General features: G+C 31.1%; 1 protein-coding gene across 6 annotated transcripts in view; it reads right to left on the bottom strand.

Moving 5' to 3' along the window:
- Sick (sickie) overlaps window positions 1-14428 on the bottom strand; it is a 207465-nt gene that overhangs the window by 151744 nt on the left and 41293 nt on the right. The gene's annotated exons all lie outside the window — the stretch shown is intronic.

Here is a 14428-nt window from a genome sequence, read left to right as displayed (position 1 = left end):
TTTTAAGCGTTAAGACAAAACCGTAAAACTGTACGTGTTTGCAGCAGAATGTTTTATTGAAGATTTAAACATGTTTGTAGTTCGTATTATGTTTAAAAACCTTTTGGAACTGCAGTACAAAGAGAAGATCTCGAAAGTCGTTACAATAAATCGTCCGAATGCACTCACGACCTACCGTTCGTAATTTATTTAAAGACCTTTATGAACATTTGATTGGAATTGGTACTTCGTAACCTTTTGCAATCCTAATTTTGCGCGATGCTCGCTTTTCAAATTTATTCGAAATATAAAATTGTTAATAAGTATTTGAACATGAAAATTAAGGTTATTAACAAATCTAATTAAAATGAGCATCGTGTTCGATTTATAAAAAACTATTATTATTTGAATGGTTTGAATTGTACTATAAGATATCTATGCAAATTTATTCACTAATTAAAGTCACTCCCGTCTTTATAAATACCACGTGTCATAATATATTTAGCCGCGTGTTCGTCGCGACACGCGCGACCCGTGCGCGCGCGCTCATCTGACTAAGCGGAAAGCTCAAAGCTCTACAAAAGCTTCACAAAGCTCACCATAGAATGGGAAGCGTATAGGTAACAGGAAAATCGAAGAATAGTCCGTTGTTTTACACTAATTGAGCGGTTTTTAATCAATAAAGATGTGGTTCTGTGGTGTAGTGTAATGTTCTATTACTTTATTGAACATGAACTATATGTTTGAAATGATTGAACAATAAGAAAAACCACTTCAAGTAATTGGATTTATAAATAAATTTTGTGAGTAAATACTAAATTGATAATAATTAGAATATAATAGAACATTCTTCAGTGTACACCAAAAATTAAAGGTAACATACAGTTATAAATAAAAATATACACAAGAGACATTCTTTTTTTTTTAATTAAGTCTTTCGACCTTTGAAACTAGGTCTAAAACTTTTCTTACTTTTAAAATAGATTTAATTGCCAGTTTTGTGTTCCCACCGATGTACGCTATTCACACCCCTTCGCCCCTAGTGCCTATTAATTTAAAAAATCCGAGTTCTTTGTCGAGGCCTTACCTCCGGGAAACCAGCACTTGACCTACCGTTTTTAGACCTTTTGTATAGGACAGGGACGCGTGACAACGCGTTAAGCTAAATAGAAAAAAGTCTTTGTCATAAATTTTGTATGAATTTCGTTTTTTAAAGTTGTTCAACATTTTATATTGAAGAGATTATTTTTTTAACAAAAAGAAATAATAATAATAGTTTGCCTGTTCGGCGTTTCCTTTTTTATTATTATTTATAAGACGTTTTTATTTTGAATAGGTTGATTTTTAGAGCAAGTCTACGTCAAATTGTTCAATCAAACATAAAGTAGCTTACATATATTGTTATTTTTCCTTCGAATTAATAGAAAATCTTGCTTTAGGAGTAGCTACGACACCACTAGGCAATCAAATGCATACAACATTTGATTAAGAGACTTCAAATAGTATTTGGTTCTGGTACACATAAAATAATAAATACTTGAAACTTGTACTATAAAGACAGTAGAATAATTCCTTAGTTTTCTTACTGCAGTAAAATGTAATGTTCTGTATTAAGTATCTTTATCGATTCATAGGTTATTAATTCTAGAAATTATAACCTTTTTCAAAATATATTTTAAATATAGATTATTAATTACATTTTTTTATATTTTTTTACATATTTAATTACAAGAACGTTTTTAATGTGTCAAATTAACACGAGACTTCATTGCAAACAAATGCTAAACTGTCATCGTAACTAATTTATGGTCATCACGCGTCTAATTAATTAGACGTTGTATGCAAGCGATTTATACGAATATATTGTATAAATATTGCAATTCTTTTATTTCGAATAATTAATAATGATTCTTTTTGTAGGTTATTTTTAGACAATTTTATCACCATTTACTCTGGCCTTTACAATAATGTTTTGAAACTTTGAACAAATGACAATTACAAAGTAATTAATTTGTATGTATATTTCTAAACGATTTTAACGTATATTGCTAACCATAGACTTTATTATCGGAGTTTGGCGAGCAATATAGCGTGCTCTAATTTCTGCCAGGTTTCCGGGGCTACAGGTACGGAAATAAAGGTGCAGGGGAACTATTTTGAAACACATTCGTTTCGCTACAACCGCTCGCCGTCGCTCTACTTCAATGAACGCCTTGCTATAACTGCGTCTACTAACCCACTGCTTGAGCGGATTAGCTCGTTTTGATAGTTATTTAATTATTAATTAATTATTTCATTACTACAGTTAAATTTATTGCGATAAAAAGGGTACATTAATAGTTTGTAATTTCTGGGCACGTAACTTTTGTGATTTTTTAGAAGTCCGCCAACATTTACACAATATTGTGTTAATTATAGTTGTCAACATGCGTTAACTCTTGAACGTTTCCGCAGCAAATGTGACAACAGAAAAGTTGCCAATTTTCAGTGTCGTTTCGAATTTTAGTGTCGTTAGTTAGTAGGTTTAAACATAATAACGTAAAAAAACTATCTTTAAAATGTTTCATATGTCTTGGCAGGTAATCTCACAGCTATTCTATATGCATGTTCATGTTATTTGTAAAGCTTACTATAAATTCGATGATCAAACAATAAATAATGTTTAATGTTCCGATGTGAACGAAGAGTGAGTCAGTGATTTTACAAGAACAAGAGATAATATCTTAGGTTTCACGGTTGGCAACGTCGCGCCGACATCTTAAGCTAGACGTTATGTCCAATATTTGTATCGTTTTTTACCCTAAAAAAAGTTTTGATATTTGTAACTATTTTCAAAGACGATTTTTTTTCTCTTTCTCTCTCAATACCTCAACCTAGATGGTTATAAATTACAGGTTCAATTCTATCCCTTTGGTAAGTACAGTTCCGGTCTACCATTAACCTATTCCGGTACCATCTCCAAACTCACCCATACCATGGAAGAGAAAATAGGTATATTTATATATATTATTATCTATAAAACAGGTTTTTATTAAAAATAAATGTTAAGGAAATATATTTTCAGTTAGCAATATTACTAAAGCACATTCAAATAGATAATAAAATTTTGAAAAAGTATCAAAACATATTAATCAAAGTCGCTCCACTAATATAAATAGACGGTCTTATTTTCTTATTTATGACTGTTTTAGTTTTAATGTGCAATTTTTATGATAAATTCACTTTTTACTGCCTTCGATTAGTTGCAATTGAAGGCTGAAGCGTCAACAAACATTTGGGTTTATGAGAACGCACCTCACAATATTTGTTTGATTTTAGGCATTTATAGTTTGGACGAGGCAATCAAAAGTCGCATTATGCGTTTAAATGGGGAATTAATTATAACTATGTTGATGTTTACACGGTTGGGCCGCATTTAGAATATTGATTTAATAAATTATAATTTGATTGTTGCATCGCATTTCATTGCAAATTCAAAGTGTAAAATAATTATAATAATAATGTTTCTAAATTTAATAAAAGAACGCTCTTGAAAATTTATTTATATGTAATAATTATCTATTTTAAAAGATACTAATTTATTTTCTAAGGTAAAAGTTTTAACCATTAAGGTTTCACGTGTTTAGCGGTTCACTTAGTTGTTTCAACGCATAACATCTTGTGATCGGCGGTGACGAAAAAAATCGTGAGGCTTTGTAATGGCAGAGTAGTCTGCATTTATCGAATGATATTCCTTATGTATATCCACCAACCTGTCGTGCAACATGGTGGAATAAGCGCTTAACCTTCTCCCCATGAGGAGTGTACTTTGCTTAGCTGTTTGATATTATCGGGTTACCTTTATTTTCTCCTTCGTTATTTTAAATCAAGACTTATTAATTTCTCTAAATTTATTGGTAAAATATTTATTAATCTATACATATTTAAAACAGTCTTTGTCTATGAAATAATATTTAAATCAATAAAGTTCGTCTATATATACTTTTTTATGTATGATAAAGTTAAAGGTTTTTCACCGTCATATCACAACTAAAAAAATAAAGCAAGTAAGAATCGCGTATTATTTCATTGTTACTCGATAATAATCATAAACGAATTATTGCCATTCGAATATTAAAATCTTTTAATGGAGCGATAATAATCCAATAAAAGCGTATCGTGTTTCATGGGACCATCAATTAAATCGATGGATGCTGTGAAAATATTTCGTTTAATTGCATAATGATAACAATAAAATGACGTTTACGTAACATTATAACTTCTTACAAATCTTATATATGAATAGCGTAAGCCGATTTTTGTCCCAGTGATATTGGGCCGATAGCTGCACATAAAAAAACCGTTTATGTTCTCATTTTGAAGAGCTCCAGCCGTAGATGGGCAGAAAATTAAAAAGGATTCTTGGTTGCAATTTACTAAATTGTTACAATTTAACAAAAAATCATTTTAAAGAGAGGAAATACGTACGAAAGTTCTAAAAAATGTTTTGAATAAACGCGAAATTTCCCGGGTGACCCACTAGTATTATATTCAATTTACTAGTTCGTAATAGTTTAGTTTTTACTAGTAGTCAAAAAATTACAACCAAAAGTAGCCTTTAAGGCCTATTTGAATAGTTATGAACACAATTTTATTCTATTGACTGGCTCGTTAGTCTAGTCGCTAGATATAAGGCCGTAGATACCAAGGGTTCAAATTCTCTACTACCCAAAAGAGTAGTAGTAGTTCGATAGAAGTTTGATAGAACTCAGAAGGGTTATTACTCTAAAAAATCTCTGTAACAACAAGTTGGAAGTGTGTACTCGTACATTCCCTTGCCTCGGAAAGCAAGTAACGCCGTCGGTCCTGCGCCTGAAATCTTTCCAGTCGTCCCAAATTTGCCGATCCGTCGGATTATGAGAGTACGGAATAGAAAGTGCACCTGTGTTTGTGCACACACTAGTGCACTATAATTTGTCATCTATATGTCAGCTATACAATCATTATTCCATCTAAGAGATGATACTTATACAAGTTTATATATATACTTGTACAAACACTTACAATAATATTCGTCATACATAAAAAAGATATATTATTAATACATTTTCCATTTTATTATCTATATCTATTCGGTTTTTTTTAATTACGCACTAAAGGCAGACGGTCCATCTGATGGTAAATAATTGATGGTCATATTTGTTCATATAAACTGACAATGTATTTATAAACTAGAGTTTTATTAGATACTTAAATGTAACCCACGTAATAATAGCAATCTTAGAAAAGTAGACCTGTTCAAAATAGGATCCTTATTTCGAAGAAAATTTACTCAATAACAAAACTATACTAAGCAGTACTATCACTACAATATGAACCTGTGTACAATAATAATAGTTGTCAACTCCTTATTTTAATAGGATGGATATAGAGTATTTATTCGAATATTTATTGAATAATATTAAACGCCAAGGAACTATCAAAATATCCATTCAAGAAATGGCAAAAACTTATCAAAACGGAGACAAGTGCTGACGTCACTTGTATAGAAAAAATAAGTAACTAACGGTTCCGCTATAATTTGAGAACTCATAAAAAAAAAACACTATCACCGTGAGTCTAAAATAAATTTAACGCAGCAAAAATTTCACATCTCATTACACAAAGTCAATAAAATAATCTTCGTCTACGATCGCGACAAAGAATTTATGACAAAGCAGAATATATGTGAAATTTTATGACGACTAAATATTCAAGTAACAAAAAAATATATATCTTTATCAGACCGTGTCTAATATTGAATAAAATCCCACCACATGTCGTCTGGAAATTTATTTTTTTCGCTTATTCACGTCTGGAAGAACGGACGATAGGTCGCGCTGATATTCCGAGTAAACAGTATCGGCTGAGTCACGGCTCTGAGTCAACTAGCGCCTGAATTAAATTCGTAGTACTATTTCTAATGATAAAAGAACTAATAGGAATACGTGGGCAATAAACTATTAACCAGACGAACTGAAATAAAACAGTAATAAAATTGTTATACAATATTAATTAGCTATTACTCGTAGCATCAGGAAGTGCCGTGATCATAACGAATAGTGTTAAAATAAACCCTCGCGTCTCTTAAAGCTGTAGCTAATCTTGAAAAAGATAACAGTTTTTGAGGAAGATTTAACTAAATGCTTATTATACATCGACATTATAATTATTAATATTATGAGAAGGATAATAAATAATGTTATGTATAAATTGTGTGTATTTCGCTATACTATTATTCTTAGTATTGTTACAAATTTATGAGTAATTACGTATGTATAATTATAAACTTCAATGAATAATACCTAAATTTATTTTGATAAAAAAATTGTGACTTACGTCCATTTGAACGTGTCTCACCACGTATAAAGGACAAAAGGTGCATACAGACCCTTGGTGGATATTTTATTTAGAAAACTAACCGTATCATTCAATTTAAAAAATGAACTAAATTTGTATAAATGTTACCCGTACAAAGTCGAGACATACAAGTAGTACTTAAATATTTAACCTCGTGACGTCAGCAGTGATAATTTTAATGTATAAGAAGCATTAATACAAAGCAGAATATCAATACCATCTTAGTTTTGATTACAAAATGCATTAACAAACAAGCAATATCGAAACTGGTATCTCGTCGCTTCTGTATTGTGCAACCGACATAACTTAGTGCAACTTAATACCATATTAATGCAATATTAATGTCCCGCACTCGCCTAATTGAAGTTATTATCGAGATTTGTGGTCATCTTTATGTGCTATTTGCACATAACCTTTATGTATTTAACACTTTAATCTGACGGCTCGCAGGAAAAGGGAAAATTATTTGAAACATTGTCAAAACAAATGAATATGCTCGGACGGTCTCGTTTTATCTTGATATTATGACTTTTGATTCATGAATCTTTCGATCAAATTACATATTATATATGTTACATGTATGCATTTGAGTATTTTGAAACAATATAAGGAAACTGTAGAACATTTTTTATGCACGAATCGTGAGGTACGTTTTGTACAAAAAATACTAACATTTTGTTTATAGTTTTATTGTTATGTACAGTTTTTATTTAATACAAGTTTATTATAATACTAAGATGATTTAGTGAACCAAAACTTTTCATTATAGTCGAGGGTCGCAAAGATGCAAAGTTATTACGTGCTGAGCGATAATAGGCAAAAAAAACACGAGAAAATTTTTAGATAGAAATTTGGAGTTAACTTCGTGTTTTACAGAAGAAAATATCTTTTCTTAGCAGTCATTTTATTAAAAACTCCAAAAGCATCGCTCTACAAAAAATATCATTTTATATTTACGTATATATTAAAGGCACATGTGCATACGCCAGGTCTATTATTATACAATTTTTCAATAGCTAACCTACTTCTGTATTCAGTTTTTATTAGTCTTATTGTCACTGAACACAATACGTTTAAGCGTGTTCTTCGAAGGCCCGTCGCTCCACTTTAGAGCGTTGTTAATTTATATTTCATTTCATTCAATTTAAGGTCCCTCAAAGCTCCTAAATCGAGTTGCAGCAATCATAATGTTATAAATCAAAATAATTTGGTGTGCCCGAAACAATTAAGTTTGTAAATTGTGTAGGCGTATCGTGCGCCGTAACAAATCGTAGATATGATTTGAGGGTGGATGGGCTTCAAATATACTTTCAGTTGGAGTATTTTGCTTTCTTTGTAGTATTTTCACGCCCTGGGTGTAATAGAAAATTTTATTACTTGAAAATATGTCGTTTTTGTGAGACGGCTATCGAATAATGTTTTTAAATTGATAACTTTTGTTTCACTGTTCGTTACTTTGATTCATAAAAACCTTGAATTGGATGTTTGTGATAATTTAATTAGCTTAGAAAATAATACAATCTCTTGCTGTTTGGTTTCTTGAGCATGCATAAAAGTAACAGCTCCTATTAGAGAAATGTCATGCCATGGCAAGAGTGCAATGGTTATCACAGCTAGGAACATATTCCTCTTTGACAAATGTTAATTCTAATTAAGCCGGAGCCAAAACACAGACGAGACGAAAATAGGGCTTATGAGTTTTGGTATAATATCACTAAAAGTCGACGCACAATTGCAAATTATAATAAAGCGATTACAGAGTAGTCGAATTATGCTTTTATTATTTTAATGTATTCATGCCTCGTTGGACGTGTGGCAATTTTTAAAACTGAAACATACGGTCCTTCTTACAAATCCTGAGTCGGAAAAATGATAACGGCTGCGTATTCAAATAACCTTAGTAACAGACAATTATGAATTTAGCAATGTTACACTATTGTGTCTCTTAGGTGACGTATCATGTCGGAATCTCGACTTATCGAACGATGAACATAATAAATAAATAAATAAATATTGGACAACATCACATACATTACTCTGATCCCAATGTAAGTAGCTAAAGCACTTGTGTTATGGAAAATCAGAAGTAACAACGGTACCACATACACCCAGACCCAAGACAACATAGAAAACTAATGAACTTTTTCTACGTCATCTCGGCCGGGAATCGAACCCGGGACCTCGGAGTGGCGTACCCATGAAAACCGGTGTACACGCTACTCGACCATGGAGGTCGTCAAATAGAGTATTTAAGCACCTGTGTGTGTGCACATATCAGGACACTATAATATATTCAGTGTTTTTAATTGTCTTTTTTGTGTAAAGCTGGTATGTTAATTTAAGAAATATATTATTGTGTAATATTTCAATGGAAATACAAACTCCAAATACGAATAACAAATTAACGATCTAGCGTAATATTAATCTAGAATGTTCTGTTAGAGTGCTATATGTATATTTCAAAGTATCTCGACATACATAGATCTAATGACAAGTACTAACAAAATTGATTACTCTTTGATTCGAGGCACGATACGCAACGGTAAGTCAATTAACTGCCACAAATCGTAATGAACCGTTAATGACGCGTGAAGCGAATACATATGTTATACCTCCATTATATTCAAAGATTTATATATTTACCAGATACCGTCCACGGCTTGCACCGTGTGTGAGGGAAGAGGGTTAAGCCTTAGTGTTGAGGTCAGTATATAAAATATCTTCATTCAGGCGTTTTTGAGTGAATAAATAACTTTTAATCGGTGGTAGGGATTTGTGCAAGCCCGTAGGTACCACCCACTCATTAGATATTCTACCGCCAAACAGCAGTACTCAGTATTGTTGTGTTCCGGTTTAAAGGGTGAGTGAGCCAGTGTGACTACAGGCACAAGGGACATAACATCTTAGTTTTCAATGTATGTATGTATGTATGTATGTATGTATGTATGTATGTATGTATGTATGTATGTATGTATGTATGTATGTATGTATGTATGTATGTATGTATGTATGTATGTATGTATGTATGTATGTATGTATGTATGTATGTATGTATGTATGTATGTATGTATGTATGTATGTATGTATGTATGTATGTATGTATGTACGTATGTATGTATGTATGTACGTATGTATGAATGTATGTATGTATGTATGTATGTATGTACGTATGTATGTATGTATGTACGTATGTATGAATGTATGTACGTATGTACGTATGTATGTACGTATGTGTGTATGTATGTACGTATGTATGTATGTATGTATGTATGTATGTACGTACGTACGTATGTATGTATGTATGTACGTATGTATGTACGTATGTATGTATGTATGTATGTACGTACGTACGTATGTATGTATGTATGTACGTATGTATGTACGTATGTACGTATGTACGTATGTATGTACGTATGTATGTATGTATGTATGTACTTACGTACGTACGTATGTATGTATGTATGTATGTATGTATGTATTTATGTATGTATGTATGTATGTATGTATGTATGTATGTATGTATGTATGTATGTATGTATGTATGTATGTATCAATGTATGTATGTACGTATGTACGTATGTACGTATGTACGTATGTACGTATGTACGTATGTACGTATGTACGTATGTACGTATGTATGTATGTATGTACGTATGTACGTATGTACGTATGTATGTATGTATCTATGTATGTACGTATGTACGTATGTATGTACGTATGTACGTATGTATGTATGTATGTACGTATGTACGTATGTATGTATGTATGTATGTATGTATGTATGTACGTATGTATGTATGTATGTACGTATGTATGTACGTATGTATGTATGTATGTACGTATGTACGTATGTATGTACGTATGTATGTATGTATGTACGTACGTATGTATGTATGTATGTATGTATGTATGTATAATAACTAAATATAATGAAATTATTCCTAACTACCACTACTACCATACATAGTATGTTTTCAATGTCATTAAAATTAGTTACCTAAGACTTTATTTATTCTTCGATTCTTTGAAACTTAAAAAAATACTTCTATTGGGGCAATGAGAGTAATTTTAAGATTTCGTATTCATGCGCAACAGTTCTGCAAAAGTTATTTATCTGACGTTTCTGAAACAAAAAGTCACATTATATAATATTTAAATGACAAGAAACTCAATCCCACTTCTAATATATGGACACAAAATTAAGCCTAAGCCCAAGATATTTTAGTTTTGAATATACGACTCTATATATAGTGTTTAAATAAATATTATTCTACTTACAACTTATAGGAGATACTACATCTTGCCTTCCCACGTTCTGTTTTAATTTTTTTTTTTTTATTCATAACTTAATGTCTCGAAAGCTTCCAATCCAAATAATCGTTACAATTTGTAAATAGATTTTTTTTACCATAAATGATTAAAATAGCTATGTCATTTGTATTGATGATTATGATTGGATTAGAACTGTGTTATTGTGATTAATTTAATGATTAGTACTTTTGCGGAAAAGAAGCAATCATATCTTATCTTTTTTATGCGTATGTACTTGTGTTCGCCCAGTTGTCGAAAGTCGATAATAATTATTTAATTTGAAGAAAACATAAATGAATTTGCCTTGTTTTTTCCACCCTTATTTTTTGTTTTGTATAACACAATTTTATTGATAATACTAAAGCTGATCAATATACATAGCTTAAAGATTTAATTCCATATCGATATTGACAAACAGAGCAGAAAAATATACTAAATTGTCATTGCTCCATAAGATATTGATAGATGTTTTTTCACTTAAATTTTATTATTAGTAAAACTTAATTTATAACTGTAATGTCATGTACACTTTTAAATTGTGTTATAGGTACTAAATGTTTGGAATTTTTTTATTAGACTATTTACGTATAAGATATAAGCTAGAAATTTATTTAACTTTCCGCTCTGTTATGCTACATTGAGTGAATATTGTCTGTCTGTTTTAAAAGTTAAAAAATGACATAGCGTAAATGTAATATTAGCGAAACAAATTCACTAATTAAAAAAAATACAAGATAAAAGTTTTAGTATAGTTTATTCATGATACTTTAAAAAATACTGAAAATTTTGCCTTGCGTGTAATGAAACGTTATCAATTAACTACCATGTCGCGATTAAAAATAATTTAGTTAGCAGCTGACATAAATCTATATGAACGCGAACACGACGCTTCCCAATTGACGCGGGTCACTGGAACTGCGTTGCGTGAAACGCGATCCGTTTTAATACATTTAATATAATATGATTCGTCTGTGTTTTTGCATTTATGCAACACGATAAAGTATCAATATTTATCCTCCTTTAATACATGTAAAGTTATTTACGTTCGTTTTTTAATAGGATTATCATTACACAACTAATTGTTCCTACGATTTAAGTTTTTTGGACTTAAATAATATACAATAAACCCGTACTATCTCTTTTTTATTTGTTAATTTTAAAGACTAAGCTATCGATATTGTTTATAATGTTTGGTTTGCTTACGAACTTGTATTAAAAATATACATACATTGGATTTCAGTGCTAGAGAGAGTATTATAAATATCATCGATAATAAATATCGATTATCAATAAAAATATATCGATTTTGACCTTTATACTGACCTCCACAATAAATCCTTTTCAGACTTTTTCTAGATACTAGCGATATATATTATATAAATATTACTAATAATGGTATTAACCAATCAAACTAAATTAAGCTTGGACGTTGTATTGTTGTAAGAGTGAGTGAGAGTTATTAGACACGGGTAGTTATCAGTGAGCGAAGGTTTACATATTCACATAGATGGCCCATTAGTTACTTTGCAGTCTGCTTTTTTAGATAAAAAAGGAGAATCAAACCTGCTATTTTTAACCGACAGGTGCTTTTTCTTTCGCTTCAAACTTTATCAATTTTATATTATAGGATATAATTAGTATCTAAATTTAAAAAAATATAAGCCTATGCGTCTGTTGCAGACGATTTAGACAGCTTAGCTTCTTAGGTAGAAGTAAATTATCTAGAATTAAAATTAAATTACTGATAGTATTTTGAGAATTGGTTCGATGAAGATTTAACAGCTTAAAATGCCACCAACGCTACTATTCATATGAGAATCCGCGTTAAAAACATTACTCGTACTTCGTCCATCCCATGCTAATTACAAAGAGGCAATCTGCATAGCTCGTGAATGAACATAGTTAATATTCATTGCGGCTGCAATAAAATCCCATTCACGTGAATTATATGTTCATTCTTGTGGTCATGACGACGGCTAACATTTAGTTTTATATCGCAGTGCCGTATATTGTAATCTCATTTTTAATAAATAATGTATATACATTTCAAATATTTTGGATGTATAGGCGTATCTTTAAAATATCATATTATATTTATTTGTACCTAAGTAATTTGTTGGTAAATTTAGGGTAGGTCCCCATTTCTCTCAATGCAACAAACACGACGCCAATTTTTTTTTTTTTTGTTGGCGGACAAGCATGTGGGCCACCTGATGGTAAGTGGTCACCACCGCCCATAGACAAAGGTGCTGCAAGAAATATTAACCATTCCTTACATCACCTATGCGCCACCAACCTTGGGAACTAAGATGTTATGTCCCTTGTGCCTGTGATTACACTGGCTCACTCACCCTTCTAACCGGAACACAACAATACAGAGCACTGTTATTTGGCGGTAGAATATCTAATGAGTGGGTGGTACCTACCCAGACGGGCTTGCACAAAGCCCTACCACCAAGTAAATTCTAACAAAGGATTTGACTAATAACATTTTTTGCTGTAATTGAAGTATGTAGTTAGTACAGATTGTATCTAATATCAATATCGAAAGTATCTTGTATCTCGTCTTCTAAAAATATAATATATGCAATACTGATACATTACGATTCTTAATTATACAAAAAACTACCTGCACCCGCGACTTCGTGCGCGTTTGAATTTAAGTTGTTTGGACATTGCAGCGTGACATTATTTTTATTTTATATATGTATATATAATTCTAAAATAAAAGTAGCCTAAGTTACTCCTTATTACATCAGTAATCTGCCAGTGATAGTCCCGTCAAAATCGTTCCAGCCGTTCTAGATATTAGCCGGAACAAACAGACAGATAAAAATTGTAAAAAATGTTATTTTGGTAAGCGTACCGTGTATACATACATATGCATTTAGTAAAAAGCGGTAATTTTAATATTACAAACAGACACTCCAATTTTATTATATGTATATATATATATATAGATAAGATTAATTGTACAATTTATGGCCGCCTTATTCGTTTTTGTTGATATTTGACTACAAATTACCTACGTGTCATTTGGATAGATTTTATTTATTTACAAACAATAAGTTTGTGAAAGATTTTAGAAATATGAAACACAATGCATACCATGAAGGGGCTCTGACTTAGTATGTCGTACACGTATGACTTAGTATGTCGGAAAATTACCGCAACGCTGTCCAATCTATTAGAGCCCACTCAGGACTATTCGTTATAAAATTCTTCGATATGAATATTTAAAACATCTGTACTCGGACAAACTTTAGATAAAATAAAAATCTTTCTAAATATTTAGAGTCTAGGTCATAAAACAAGATATATTTATTTAAAAAAATATTAGTATTAATCTTCCAAAAGTGCTTTTTGAAGATAAAATCAGATCCAGTATTCTTTGAAATTAGTCCAACGCCTTTGGGAAAGGTGTATGAATATATTTATAGAAATATATATTTAAATATTCGATAGCATTTATCAGTTAAGATCAGTTGATTACGAAACGGTTACTTTGTATAGAATTTCAAAATCAATTTGATATAATATCTTTATAACGCTACAATAGCATTCGAAATCGATTCCCAATTACGATACGTGACAAAGATCATTATTCTAGTACTTGTATTTGACCCAGATAGATATACTAAGTTAGGCTTCAGGTCATACTTATTGTTGAAGTCTAGGGTTGTGTTAACGGATCTTTGATGTGTTGGTCGTGCTTGGAATATAAAGCAGCAAATTTAAATATTTTGCTTCAGACGCTAAA

This window comes from Vanessa tameamea, chromosome 5 (assembly GCF_037043105.1).
Source record: "Vanessa tameamea isolate UH-Manoa-2023 chromosome 5, ilVanTame1 primary haplotype, whole genome shotgun sequence".
In the NCBI taxonomy this organism is placed as follows: Eukaryota; Metazoa; Arthropoda; class Insecta; order Lepidoptera; family Nymphalidae; genus Vanessa; species Vanessa tameamea.
This window is presented reverse-complemented; position numbering and strand designations above follow the sequence as displayed.